Here is a 15537-nt window from a genome sequence, read left to right as displayed (position 1 = left end):
CGGTTTTCCCAAAGAAACTAACTGTTGAAATAAAGAAACATTGAAAATGAGTAGGAAAAAACAGCCATTTGTGACAAAGTTTTCCGCTGTAACGTTTTGTCACAGTTGCTGATTTACAAAAGAATACACCATTACATCAACTGAACCCTTCTGGTTGCAGAGATATATAGGGTTTGTAGGTACTCTAAGAACCCCAGGTGCCCAGAGCCAACAACTGAGGTGCACCGTACAATGTTTTTTCATTGTGTACTGAGTAATAGACCAGTTCATATGGTGAAATACTTAGAGTGAAAAGTGGGTATCAGGGAAACCTTTGTATTTCTGAAATGGGCACAAGATACGGAGTTTAAGAGCAGTGGTTATTTGTACATTTCCGAATTAGTGGGTAAATGTCCTAGCATATGATGTAGATCATGGGTACTTACAAACATGCCCCAAGGTCCTCAAAGTGCGGTCTGTGATGTGCCCGAGGGCTGCATTGATGTCAGCAAGGTGGGAGTGGGGCTTTGTGAGGAGAGTGGTTGAGTAACTTGAATATTGAATTGGAATAAAATAGAATTGCACAATGTGAAATCGGACAACCTGGTATCAGTCCTGGCTTCCCTACTTGACCAAATTGTGTGATCCTAGTCAATTGACTAATTTCAGTTTGCCTCCTTGTTCTTCATTATGACACATAAGACTACCTTGAAATACATGATTTCAGGATATGCGCTGTACAAAACATTATCTATTTGTGTTCGATTTAATAAACTATAATGTTGTTCATGTATAATAAGAACCCAGACACCCAGAAGGTTCTATGTGGCAACTGACTGCCTCTTAGTTCACTATTGGCATTGTTGTCAGGGTGGGCAGAGGAATGAATGTTTCTGCATTCAGTTATAAAAATACTTCTGAATGCACTAATATAATCTGATGTAGTAAGGTGAAATTCATCTGCATGTTCAGGAAATACACTTTTTTGAATTCTGAAGAGACTTTATCATATTGTTACATGTTTTTTGCAAAATGTTATATAACAATAATGCTTTCCCAAGGTTAAGATGTGCAGGGCACCTTATTTGCTTCTTCTGGTTTACTTCAGTTAGTGGGTTTATATAACATCTTTCTGAATGCTACTGTTCGAGTAAGCAGCAGCACAGTGCAGTCATTCTGCTCGGGGACGCAGGTGAAGGTTAGGAAGGCCACATGTGGCCCCAGGGCAGTACTTTGAGTATCACTGATTTAGAGGGTATTTATCAAATGTCTTCTTCCTTATACACTGGCTTACATTTGGAAGGCACAAATACAGCAACATCCAACTGGTAATAACAAATGTTCCACTATTCTATGCTTCCACAAGTCTTCGGATAAAAATGGTACTTCACTTGTGTAGGTAGATCTAGTGCCCATGACAGGAAACAGGCCCAAACACAACAACATCTGGACTAAAAACAACACATTTTCAACACATTTCTGTGATGGAGAGTTCTGGAATCAGCAAGAAGCCGCAAACTTCTTCCCACCCAGCATCCCCCCAAGTCTCCCAACAAAAATGGTACCTTACTTGTGTGATTAGATCTAGTGCCCGCGAAGGGAAATGGCCCAAAATGCAACATGGATACATAACATTTTCCACTCAAAACTGCCCCTTTTTTGCAAAGTGGGTAGCTGTCGCTTTTGGAGCCTAGCTCAACCAGAAGCTAGGAAACCTAGAAAACTTGCACATTTTTTAAAACTAGAAAACTGGGGGAATCTAGGGTGAAGTGATCTGCATGGCTCTCGCCAGATTTTTTCACCTAGAATCACTTGCAAACCTTAAACCTTGACTAAAAACATTGATTTTCCTCACATTTCTGTGATGTAAAGTTCTGGAATTCAGGAGAAGTCACAAACTTATTTCCACCCAGAATTTCCCTAAGTGTCCCTATAAAAATGACACCTCACATGTGTGGGTAGGCCTTCTGCCCGCGATAGAAAACAGACCAAAACGCAACATGGATATATCACATTTTTCCACTCAAAAAATACCCTTTTTCTAGAGAGAGGGGTAGCTGTGGATTTTGGGCCCAAGGTCAGCTTCACATAGTAAAACATAGAAAACATGCACATTTTTTAAAACACTAGACAACTAAGGGAGTGTACGCATGTCTCTTACTAGGTAATTTCACCCAGAAACCGTTGCAAACTTTGGGGAAAAAACACATTTTCCTCACATTTCTGTGACAGAATGTTTTGGAATAAGTGAGGAGCCACAAATTTCCTACCACCCTCAGCTCCCACATGTACCCCGAGAGGATCAGAACCCCTCTTGGGTGGGTGAGCCAAGAGACCACGACACAAACAGCCCTAAAGCACTATTTTGATATATAAGCAATAGGGGTAGGTGCAGTATTTGGGGCTGTGCTGTGGTGCCACCCATGCATACCTACAGACTACAGACATTCTTGAAAACTAGACAACCAGGGGATTCTAGGGTGATGTGCCTTGAGTGGATCCCATGAGGTTTTTTACCCACAATGGTCTGCAAACTTCAACTTTCCCTGAAATCACACATTTTCCTTACATCTGTGTGATGGAAATGTCCAGAGTCCGAAGGAATCTACAAAATTCCTACCACTCAGGCTTAACCAAGGCCAATGGGAGCCCTTTACTATTCTGCATTGACCTCAGCGTGCTTTCCCTGCTCATCAACATTACAAGAAAGAAAAAAAAGACTGCAGAGCACCAGAGGGCCTTTATATACCACCCCAATGTCGGCCATGGCTGACATGCACTAAAAACGTTAATCTGTTATTAATGATATTGCTAGACTCAGACTCTCAATTGTCCCTCCAAATTCAAGACAATTTATGGGGATTACATAATCTATATCCCCTCAACCAGCTAAACCAGTTAGAGACTCGATCCCTAACTGGGTTACCAGGGCTGGCCTGGGAATCAAAACTGGCCCTGGCAAAGTGCTTGGCCGCCCTGGCGCCCCCCCTTCCCCCGGGGGGGTTGGGGGTGCCGCCAAGCTCTTTGCCAGAGTCGGTTTTTGGCCGATTTTGCAGCTATACTGCAAAAACGGCCCTGCAACAAAAACGCCCCCCAGGGGCCCAAACCCGGCCCCACCCGTGCGGCCTACTGGGGGGATTGCCCAGTGCCTGCTACGGCCAGTCCGGCCCTCTGGGTTACCAATTCTTTTAGCACATTTTCTGTGTGGTCTCCCTGTTTTTTTTTTGCCTTTGCTAGACCCTATTTTTGTTTGCTTGCCTCTGTGCACTTTAAAACCCCAAATAATAATCCTATTTCTTACAGTTAAGTATTTGATCCCTAGGTTGTTTAACAATTGTCTCAATCTTAGTTTCTAAGAGTCTGATGTCACTGGACCTTGAAAACTGAATAGCTGTAATTTGGCTATCATTTATCGAGGAAAAGACAAGAAGAGTTTGCTATCAGTTTGCGAAATTTAGCAATTTGTTAATGCACCTGTCGTCTTCAGTTATTCTGGTCCAACGCCTCATTTTTTAAACAAATATTAGACGTCTGAGGGTCGCACTGGATAATATGCTGTCTGTGAGTGTACAAGTAAATTGTACAGTCAAAACTACTATACCTCAACTGTCCTGCCCCTGGAAAATACTGATGGTTCCCCTGATGCACTGTGCCCACTTTTCCTAGTTCCATGGTGAACTCCTGGTTGGATTTCCGCACTGAGCTTCTTCTGAGAATCCCCAAAAGGAATCTGCTCATCTCTAAAAGGCCCAAAATGCCCGAGCTATTATGGCTTTGGGGGGGTTACTGAGGAGGACCACTATCGAGCCACTAAAAGGACACTTGATCTGCATCTGATGAAGACCGGAATTTGGATACAATGCATATACACTGCTCACAGGGTTTTTAATGGGGCAGCTCCTAGGTACACTTTTCTCCCCACTTGCTTTTAAAATGTGGTTACAATGCTTTGTCATCAGTTAGGAGTAAAGAGGATACATATTTGGAATGCTCTTTCACCAAATGTTATTCAAATAATTTCATACAGAATCTCAAACCATTCCTATTCTGAACTCAGGTGGTTGCCTTTATCTTTACTTCTTTGAGATCTGACGTTAGGAGGTCATCCTCACTAATCTCGGCCCTCCGCTAACCAATGAACAGTAGGTTAGGATCAGTCAGAGTAAGGGTGGAATTAAGCTCTTATGCAATGGAAGATGTGGTGGCAAAACACCATTGGTGGAATGAGATGAGGAAGCATGTGGCTGACAGCTGATTGTCACTTGTGAAGTGGGAGTGAATACAGTGAAACTTGGCTCTCCTTTTCTGCATGGTTATTCTTCATCAGATCTCTGTGTATTCCTGTGGCATAGGCATGACTGAACAAGCCCCTGCCTGAGTCATGGACACACAGAGTTGAAACTTGAAACACAGAAAAGCATGAATGCTGTTTCAGGGACTACATACTGACTAAATTAGTCAGAAAATCTAACTCCAGACTGCAATGCGAGTTATCTGCCTCACTTTGCCCCTCTTACTCCATCTACATGGAGCAACTAAACTTCCTAACAACATGGACATTGATGGCCCTTCAGAAAAGAGCAACTTACCTGCCGATTTCTTCTTCGTAACAGCAATTACCTTGCAGAATTAAAATGCGCATGTTACTTGGCAATAAAAAGCCCTAAGACAGGGCTCCATTCCTCTTTTCCAAATCCTCAGGGCATTCCGGACATAGCATACAAAGCAAGTAAAGAATTGAATGATGTCTACAGCAACTCCATGGTTTGCCCTGTCTAAGTAGGTACAAGCACTCCCTGCCACTGTGAGAAACATTATAAAGAAATGCTGAACCACATAAATAAATCACCAATAACTAGGACAGACCCCTACCTGAAAACCTTAGAATGTCAAAAAAACACAAGAGAAGAAGCAACTACATCACCAGACTTGCAATCAAGATGTACAAAAAGGGAAGAAATCGAAATTAGCTTTTGTGAGCAACATCTGAGTAATCTAGAACAAAATCATCCACAAAAATAAGACTTATCCCAGCAGTCCTATAATTACTAACATTTTCAAGAAAGCCATCTGTAAAAAGAGCCCTACTGTGGTTCAAGATGCCAGTGGAGAAGCTAGAATGACACTACATAACGTTACTCTAAAATAAGTTCAGCAATTAACAATGATGATACCCTCCAAACCACCCACATGATAAGCGAAGGGGAAGAAAGCTTAAAGCCTATGTGCAACAGTATGTCTAACTTTTTGATGTCCAAATTTGCAAATACAATGAAGAACATTAACAAGATGCCATTATAATACCATAACATGAAATTCATGTTTATTTATGTGTAATCAGTCAGTCAATCTACTCAGGAAGGGGGTATGTCACATCTCTTCAAAGAGTACGTCGTTGAAAAGAGAAAATAAACCCCCAGGTCTAGGCCTGAGAGAATCAACAATAAAGAGATTACTCGGGCTCAGGGAACACCAGTGCCAGAGGCAGTACCCAGGAACTGGCTGGTTAGCACGTCTTGAGACATTTACTGGTGCTGAGATGAGTATGGTCAGACCGATAAAAAGACAAGAAGTAAATAACAAAGACACAATAACAGAAGCCTCACATACGAAGTCTGAGGTATGATGAAAATATAGCGATGTATCTTGATTTTAGGTGTAAAGAAAATTGGTGACAACCAGGTTGTAAGTCTAGGTCATAGTTCCATTTGATTGCATTGCCTTCTCCTAAAATCTCACAGATTGTCATGTGCAGTCTTATCTTCTGAGTCACTAGCCCCTAAACAAAGCAAGTTGATATTGGCTGAGGCATCGATAACATCTTACGTGCCTGGACATTGTGCTGCACATTTGGGCGATTCCACACACCTTCTCAAAGTGACTAAATTCCCCACATTGGAGGCACATGTCTTTTGGTTGCTGTCTCATATAAAAACCAGCACCACACTATCCACAGCTCTTTACTGTTAAATATGTTAATGTTTGGGAATGTGCCTTTTTCGGACACAGGTCCTCACCTCTGGTGCCGTCTTTGCATCTTTATGCCAATAACCACCATAGAATTTTCTTGTTGGAGGAATACTCTCCTAAACCCTGACTCCATATCAGCAGCCTGTGAATGGTCTTGCTTATGTGCCCTCTTTAGGCTTAATATGCTGGGCAAAAGAATGCTAAGTTCAACAATATCTGTATGACAAGCATGTTAGCATGTGCCAGGTAGCTCCCAAGCTTGGGATTAAATACATCAGTGAACTCCACAGTGCATTGACCTGAGGGCTGAAGTAAAGGTAGGGGATGTACTTTTAAGTTTTGCATGTCTTGGTAGTGAAAAACAACCACGTTTTTGTTTTTCATTGCTGTAAGGCTGACCCCTCTCATAGGTTAACATTGGAAATTCCTGATTGCACTTATAAGCTGTAATTCCTGATTGAGAAGGAGCAGATCTGTCATGTTTCATATCACTGGAATGGTAATAATAAATCCTCTTTTCTGGTCAAATTTATCATTATCCTTTTAACAATGACACTTAGAAAGATGGCATTTCTCTGCTCTAAGCCCTGTGTGCTTGCAGCATGTCTCCATTACACGTCTGGGGTGGGTGACAGCTGGATATTTATGCATCCCTCTAGACAGCCAAACACAAAGGGAGCTTAGGTGTGACTGAGTGATCATCCTTATCCTGATGGGTCATCATGGGCAGGCCAGGCAGGAGGAGCTGACACTTAAACCTGAATAGGATGTGTCCTATCCCCGGACAAGAGCTGCATACCCCCCTGGCGTGAGTCTGGAACCAGAACTGGGAGGGAGGACCTCTGTGCTCCTTACTTAAGAAGCCTAATCTTGATACCAATCACCTCAAGTATTACAGGTCGATCTTGCTGTTTCCGGTCCCAGCCAAGATCATGGAAAAACACATCAATCAAGCTCTGATGAGGCATGCAGAGGAACAGGATCTGCTGAATACTTCGCAGTATGGCTTTCGTAGAAACTCCAGGATTGAAACTGCCTTGGTAGCTACATGACAGCATCAGATGCTTGATCGATGATGGGATGGCCGCGGCTCTGATCCTGTTAGGTCTTTCCACAGCTTTCGGTACAATCGCTCCCACCTTGCTGATGGAGTGCTTGATGACACTGGGTATAAAGGACAAAGCTCTGAATTTGCTGTGTTCCTCTCTTTCGGGTAGATCAGAGAGGGCTGCACCGAATCAATTCCATTTGAACCCTATACTGTTTAATTAGTAGATTCCCCTCTTGCCAAACTCATTCATTCTTTTTGATTGTAGGCTGTGTCACATGCTCATGACACACAGATTATTGTTTCTTTCTCCAAAGATTCTGAGGAGTTTGCAACTAATTTCAAACTCTGTGTGACAGCTATAGCTGAATGGATGTGCAAGAACTACCTGAAACTTAATGGAAATAAGATGGAGGTCTTGCTCTTTGGCTGTCATTCTTCAGTCTGGAATAGCACTTGGTGGCCGGAGACATTAGGTACGCTACTGAGGCCAGCCTAAACAGTGAAGAACCTGGGTATTGTCCTCGACAGCGAGCTGTCGTTGTATAGCCAGGTCAATTGCACAGTGTCAACTTGCTGTTGGACAGTCAAAATGTTGAAGAAAATGTTTCACTACATGACCCATTCGGTTCCGAAATGGGTTGTGCATGCCCTGGTTACATCTAGGATAGATCATTGTAATGCACTCTACATCCAGACCAACAAGACGACCATTGCAAAGTTGCAATTGATGCAGAATGCAGCAGCTAGACTCACACAGGATATACCTAAGGGGATGTCTGCATCAAAATGTCTTGGTGATCTGCACTGGCTCTCAGCAGAAAAGTGCATATTATTTAAGGCACTCTGTGTTATTCATAAAGCACTCTACTCGGCAAGTCCAGCAGATATTAAAGCCATGTTCCAACGGTATGTACCAGCCATAAATCTATGCTCGGTAGCTCGCAATCAGTTGATCATTCCCTGAGTCTACAGGAAGAAATGGGGAGGTAAAGCCTTTTCGGTCGCAGGTGCAAGGCTGTGGAACAGTCTACTCTTCAATCTTACCTCCAGGAGACCACATCTTCCTTTTAGAAAGGTGTTAACGACTTGGCTCTTCACACTACAGTAAGACATAGCAGATTCTGAGAATCTTTTCTCATCTCTTTGCCGTTTTCAGCTCCTGCCTAGCAGCGGTGTAAGACTACAGAGCCTTGATGCCCATAAGCATTTGTTGCGCTCTAGAAATTTCCAATCCAATCAAATCAACGCCCTTCTTTGAAGTCAACCCCACTTCAAACGCACCACTGGGTATAAGTAGTGGGTCTCTGACCCTACTAAATCAGTACACTACTGTACCTGTGAAGCACACTACCACGAGGAAGGACTGCTGTTGTGCTACAAGAAATGCCACACTGCTGGACTGCTGCTCTGGAAAAACTGCTTTTCTGCTGTGCTTCCCTGCTGCCTGCTACCCTCTGCCCTGCTGAGGAAGGACTGGACTCATCTCACTAGAACTCAGAGTGACTCCAAGGGCATGCTGCCTTGGCCCCTGTTTTAAGTCTCTGGGACATCAAATACTTCTCATCAACCTGCAACAGAACCTGGATTTTGCTTGCTGTAAGTCTTGCCCAGCCATGTGGTGCCAATCCAATCCTGGGTCCTTAAAAATGGGTATAAAGTGCTGCAACTGCCAGACCCCAAGCATTGACAGTGTTGTGCCAATCAGAAGCAGCGCATCTCCCTCGACGCATTGCCACTGCTGCACAGACCGCGGACATCGCATCGCATCGCCAACTACACGGCACACCGTCTCCAGTTTGCGACGCATCTCTGACTTTGCTCGGTGCCAATGCATCGCCTTCAATCCAGCGGCACAATTACAACACATCGCCTCTTTGCTTCCAGTATCTCAACTCCGTCTACCCACATCTAAGGTACTTTGCAGTGGGCTAAGGCTGGTCCCTGTATCTGACCCACGCTCCATTGCAGTTGGCCCGAACTTTCGGATTTGCCCCGGTCTAGCGCAACCAGATATCCCCGGTTACCGCTTTAAGCTTTTAAGCACAACATTTTAATTTACTCTTTAAAAGTTCATAACTCCGGTTATACTTATTGGAATTTTGTTGTTTATTTGTTCATAAATATATAAACTATCTTCTAAACTGTTGTGGAGTCTTTTGTGGTGTTTTCACTGTGTTACTATTTGAAGTGTTGACAAATACTTAACACATTGCCTCTTTCATCAAGCCTGACTGCTCTGTGCCAAGCTACCAGAGGGTGAGCACAGGCTAAGTTATGGTGTGTATCTGACTTACTCTAACTAGGACTGCGGTTACAGCTGAGATAGGGTGCATACCTCTTCCAACCAGAAACCAAATTTCTAACATACATGCACCAAAGTCATTACTTTGCCTGGCCAGTACGGGGGTTAGTTTCCTCGCTTTAACAAAACTTGGGAACTATCAGCCCCAGATGTCTGGGTTCTGTACATTGTGAGAGAGAAGTGCAGATTAGAGTTTCTAGAACCCCCAGAAGATTGATTTCTGTAAAACATTGTCTGAAGAACCCCTTAAATAAGTAGGCGATTCTTCATGGGGTGCAGGAACAACTGCTGAAGTTGACAATAGCTCTGTAGAGGATGCAGAAAAGGTAAAGGGTTGTTAGTCTATAATGTCTGTGGTACAGAAGCCATCAGAAGATTTCAGGCTGATTCTGGACCTCAAAGGGGAGCCTCCATTTCTTCAGAGAAGACCGTTCATAGTAGTGACTATTCAGTCAATTCACTGGATGCTTAGCTGCACATACCTGTCCACCACAAATTCCAAAAGTATCTAAGATTCTGCAATTGGAGATAGCATTTTCGGTTCAGAGTACTGTGTTTTGATTTTTCTGTATCCCCCTAGAGTGTTCACATGAGTGTTGATACACATGGTGGGTAACATACACACCAAAGGTATTCATCTTTTCCCTTATTTAGGCAATTTATTAATTTGATCTACTTATTTAAACACTAGGAGGGGTAATCACTCAGATACAATCTGGCGATCTGTTACATTGTAGACTATCAATAGGCTGACTATGCCCAATATGAAAAACTGGACGTCTTATCATTCCAAACTGTGATAGTAACGAGGACAGTGTGGCAACATATTGCCGATTTCAAATGCGGTAACTAAACGTAATGCAAAATAAATGCTCATTAGATGAGATGCATTTTCTTGACTCTTACATCTACACAACTAATATGGGGATTGGAAAGGAGGTATCTGTGTTTAAGAAATATAATCAGTGTATCAAAACAGGAGTCGAGTACAATAATAACTTATGTATTATTATTGACAACATACCACAGGCGTACCTGCCCCGCTAGGGTTCCTTTGTTTTATATATCGGAAGTCCATGTTGAGATGAAGAAGTACTCTACTGCAGCATGGGTTGAGGTTGTCAGCATCCCTGCTACACTAATTCCGAGTTCATGTACCTTCCTGCAACTCTGGGCAGCCTGAAATCATATCTGCTGTCATGGCCATGCGCAGAGACTTGCCTCTTGACCTAGATGACAAAAAGCTCATGTCTCTGTTATTGTGAATGTAAATGGTATTTATATGGTGCGTACTACCCCTGACGAGACGTTGAAGCACTTTGCGGCGAATATCCTGTGAACAATCCTAAACCCTGTTTCTTGCCCTAGCAGCAAACAGACATAACACATCACAGCTAGGCAGAAAGGACCTACTCATATCTTATTATGAGGAGATCCCAAGATTGCCTCCTTTCTTTGCTCTGACAAACTCACCATCCTAGCTACTATAGTTGCCCCATCAATATAGAGCTAACAAAACTGACTGTTGTTACAGCCGTGTGCAACTTAACAGGAGTGTTTGCTGCTTTCAAGCTTACAAACCTGCTTAATTCACATAACTCTCACTTAAATGCAAGAGTAACTCACCCAGTTCAGTTTTTAGGTCGAGCCTAATGGCAGCGCGCTTGCGCTACTCGCTCTGCGAGGCATGCATTCGTTGAGTATGCTGTGGAAGCCTCGCCTTCTCTCCGCCCATATTTTTGATTGGCTAGTGTCATTGTCCTTGGTAAATGCTGGCTTCCAATTGATAATTGGGAGGTTTGGGAGAATTGAAGGAAGGAGTTTCAGAGAACTGCATTAGACATCTGTAAAATTGCACTTACCCGCACTTTAAAATTTCGATTCACTCTTGCATTTTGCGAGGGAAACAGCATTGGTATCTTTCCATCGAGAAGTCTATCTCCTCACTTCCGGTTGCCACCTTAGCGCCGCCATTTTGGTTGACGCTCTAGTGGTTGAACCGCCACGGCTGGTCCTCTATTTAGGAGGGGCCATGCAAGCGTGCAGCAGGCGCGCCAATGACGCGCCAGAGGCAAGCCCGTCTGCGCCCGTCCGCGCCTCGACCGCACCCAGCGTCAGCCACGCTGCTTGAGCCGGTTTAAGTCCATTTAAATATACTAAGGAACAACTACTAGATATTGGGAACAAGGCTAGCGGGGGGGAGAAGGTTATTGAGGCGCTGCAGCCCAGCCCGGTCCTTGAGTGTGGCTTGCTCAACTGCCGCTCCCTGGCAAAACATCATCAGGAAGTCTCTAATCTGGTGGAAGATCTGCAACTGGATGTGCTATTTCTTACGGAGACATGGTGTAGTAATGACCCTCTGGTGGAACTGGGGCTCGCCTGTCCGGAGGGCTATAAGATTCTCCACAAGCCCAGAGTAACTGGGAGAGGTGGAGGGGTCGGGTGATGTTTAAGAACACTTGGGACTTTGCCCCGCTAAAGGTTGACGAGGTGGCGGGTATTGAGCTATTAGGATTCTCCCTACAAGAACAGAGAGGGAGGCTCCTCACAGGGATGGTCGTTTACAGACCCCCAAGCTCTAACACTCAGTACCAGGCGCTCCTGGATGTCATTGCGGCCCAGTCATTGACCCATTCTAGATTGTTGCTTCTGGGTGATTTCAATCTATGGGAGAATGGTATTTTAGATGGCCACTTAAGAGATCTCAGGGAAACCTGTGAGAGCTGTAACCTGCATCAGCTGGTCCAGCAACCTACCCATCAAGGAGGGCACATTTTGGATCTTCTGTTTGCTGACTGTAATGAAACGGAGGTGGTCAACATTCTACCTCAGACCTGGACCGACCATTCGTTGATCCAGTTTCGGATTCGAATACCTGGCGGAAAAACAACTAGACTGCCTCCTGTCACATATCGCATGGGGAGAGACTTGGCAAAACTTATGAAAAGTAGGGCGGAGCCACTCTTTCGAAACCTGCCTCCATTTGATCCTCATGAGTCAGTGGGTTTGAACTACTGTCTGTACCAGAACTACATTCATGAAGTACTAGATCAGCATGCGCCTCTGAAGCGCCTGAAGGCCAGAATAAAACATTCCGCACCATGGTATACTGAAGAGCTGAGTATCACACGTAGGTCCTGTCGGCAGGCAGAGAGGAAATGGCGCAGGCATTATGCTGAGCATGATAAAGCGGCCCTCAAAAAGGTGCAGGCTCAGTATAAGGAGCTGATGGCTAAGGCCAAGGCGGATTTCTTCACCAACACCATTCTGTCAGCACCAAATAGCGCCAGAGCTCTCTTTAAGATCGTTAGAGACCTCTCCACTCCCACTAGTTTGGGAAACAAAGTGGTTGCGTCGCAGGCACTATGCGATAAAATCGCCTCCCCTTTCGAGGAGAAAATCACAAAAATTGTAGGGGGGCTAACTATGTGTGACCCCTCCCTCCAAAACATTCATGGACACATGTCTTCGGAAGAACCAGGGGTGGTAACCTCATTGGAGCACTTTATACCACTCACAAACGAGTTGTTTAACAGCTGTGCACAGAATGTGAGGTCAGGGTCTCCGCTAGACCCCTACCTAACAAGATCTGGAAAGAGCATGCACAGGCACTGCTTCCTCGGATGTGGCAGATATGCTGCCAATCCTTGGAGGAAGGGGTGGTGCCCGAAGCATGGAAGCTGGCAGTGGTTACTCCTCTACTAAAGAAGCCATCTCTGGACCCAGGAGATCCTACTAGTTTTAGACCCATTTCCCTGCTGCCGTTTCCTATAAAAATTCTTGAAAAGGTAGTAAGTAGGTCCCTTTCTGGGTACCTGGAGGAGTTCCATCTCCTGGACAAGAGCCAGTTTGGCTTCAGGCTAGGTCATGGAACGGAGACAGCTCTGGTCACTGTGCTGGACAACCTGTGGATGCGAGCTGACAGAGGCCTTTCGTCGGTACTGGTCCTGTTAGATATGTCAGCCGCATTCGACACGGTAAACCACCGAATTTTGTTGAACAGATTGGAGCGTCTGGGAGTTAAGGGACGTGCTTTGAGATGGATGCAATCCTATCTCACAGGGAGACAACAGGTGGTTTCCCTGCCCCCTTTCACCTCTAGCAGGACCATGGTGGAGCATGGGGTCCCTCAGGGATCGGCCATCAGCCCCATCCTTTTCAACATTTATCTGCAGCCTCTAATCCCTATTATCAAGGCGCATGGGATTGACCTGGTCAACTATGCAGACGACACCCAACTGGTGTTCTCATTGGAAGGAAAGGGTGCATTGACTATGGACAACTTCCAGAAATGTATGAGTCAGACTTCAGACTGGCTCAGGGCTAACTCCTTGCAATTTAATGGAGGCAAGACAGAGGTGATCTACTGTCCCCCGGCAGGAGTAAGAGACATGCCTTTTGACCTCAGACTGGCCCCAGAAATGGAACCCATTGTCCCTGTGACTACGGTGCGGAATCTAGGGGTTATGTTTGACAATGATCTTCAAATGGCTTCCCACGCTAAAAAAACAGTGGGGGTGTGCCTTGCTCTCCTGAAAGCCCTACGACAGATTCTACCTCTTCTGCCTGTGGAGAAAAGACCTCTGGTGGTACGCAGTATCATCCTGAGTAGGCTGGACTACTGCAACTCTCTGTATCTAGGAGCCCCTCTTTACATCTATCAGAGCTTGCAGAGGGTCCAGTCTATGGCAGCCAAACTGGCGCTGAATAGGAAACGCGGATCTTCAACCACGTTAGCGCTACAAGAGCTCCATTGGCTTCCTATAAGGGAAAGGGTTAGGTTCAAATCCCTGTGCATTGTCTATAGAGCGGCACACAGCCTTGGCCCAATCTCCTTGCAGGAGAAACTGTCCTGGTACAAGCCTCAAAGGACTCTACGTTCATCGAATGCCTCTCTGCTAAGTACTGGCAGGGTCAAGAAGGCTAGGAAGGGAGGTAGGGCCTTTAGTACAGTGGCCTCGCGATGCAGGAATGACCTCCCTCTGAATATCAGACAGGCTAACTCTCTGATGGACTTCAGGCGGAGTCTGAAGACCTGGCTTTTTCCTAGGGAGGGGCACATGATCTCTTAATCGGCCTTTGCTTTTCTATCTCTTCTCTTTCTCTTGTTTCTGCTGGTGGACACTTTGTTGGTTTAAAAGTCTTTTTCCATCTCAGTCCTAGCGCCAAGATACCCGTAGGGGGATACTTGCGCTCTATAAAAATAAAAATACAATACAAAATACAATAATAAGGCTTGTTAGTCCCTTCTTGTTACCGCCCTGTCGCCATTTGTTATCTCCCATGATCTTTTACTTGTGGCGTTACACGGTCTCCTTCATAAGTCGGTAAGCACTATTTTTTTTTACTTGCAGCGTGGTCTGTTTTCACTTTAGCTACCGCGCTTGTTTATTTAATTAATTTACCGCGCGGGCGATATGGAGTGTTTCTACTCACTGATCTAACAAGCATTTGCAGTGTAATAGGTCTCGCATTTACGCGAGTTTGAGCTATTGACATTGCAAATAACAATGCCTTTTATTTTTGTTTTGAAAACATAAATAAAAGGCATTGTCATTTACAATGCCAATAGCTTAAACAAGCGTAAATGCGAGACCTATTGCATTGCAAATGCTTGTTTTTTGTATTTTGAGATATGTGTGGCTATTGACAATCAGGAGGACTACAAGTGCCAGAAAGCAACAAAAAACGTGTACTTGTGAATTAAAGGGTTGAAAGTTGTAAATAGTATTGATGGGCAGTGTCGCCTTTAGGCCACCAATTAAGTAAAACAAAATATGGAAATATTTTTGTCACGCGTGGACCCGAAACAGGACAGGAGAGTTTTCAACCGAATGCAGGCGTCCATCCCTGCTTCTTTTGTCCTTAGCAGTATACAGTAAATTCGCGTATGTGACAAAATTGGGAACACCAAAAAGGAGAAATGCTTACATTTGAGCGGGGATGCTCGAGGACGGTCCAAGTGAAAAGCTATCACCATATCCAACTAATAAGTAAAGTCACCCAGAAAAAGGGAATTTATGCGTTTATGTTTCCTGCATTGGCCGAGACTAGCTGACCTGCTCCACTGTTTGTGAGCAGGTCCTGTACGTAGCCACAGCAGTGATTCTCATTATATCGCCCGATAGCTTGGCTGTGTGCAGCTCAAAGACCTGTCAGAGAACAGCAGGTGTAAACAAATACGCCTGCAGACCGCGTTAACGACATAACGCCTTATATGAACAACAAAAGGATA

At 44.6% G+C, this 15537-nt stretch overlaps 1 long non-coding RNA gene across 1 annotated transcript in view; it reads right to left on the bottom strand.

Annotated features, from left to right (window-relative positions):
• The window catches only part of LOC146835000 (uncharacterized), an 820977-nt gene that overhangs the window by 805260 nt on the left and 180 nt on the right, over nucleotides 1-15537 (bottom strand). The gene's annotated exons all lie outside the window — the stretch shown is intronic.

This window comes from Triturus cristatus, chromosome 4_2 (assembly GCF_964204655.1).
Source record: "Triturus cristatus chromosome 4_2, aTriCri1.1, whole genome shotgun sequence".
NCBI lineage: Eukaryota > Metazoa > Chordata > Amphibia > Caudata > Salamandridae > Triturus > Triturus cristatus.
The sequence above is the reverse complement of the archived record's forward strand: the minus strand, read 5'-3'. Positions and strand labels throughout refer to the sequence as shown.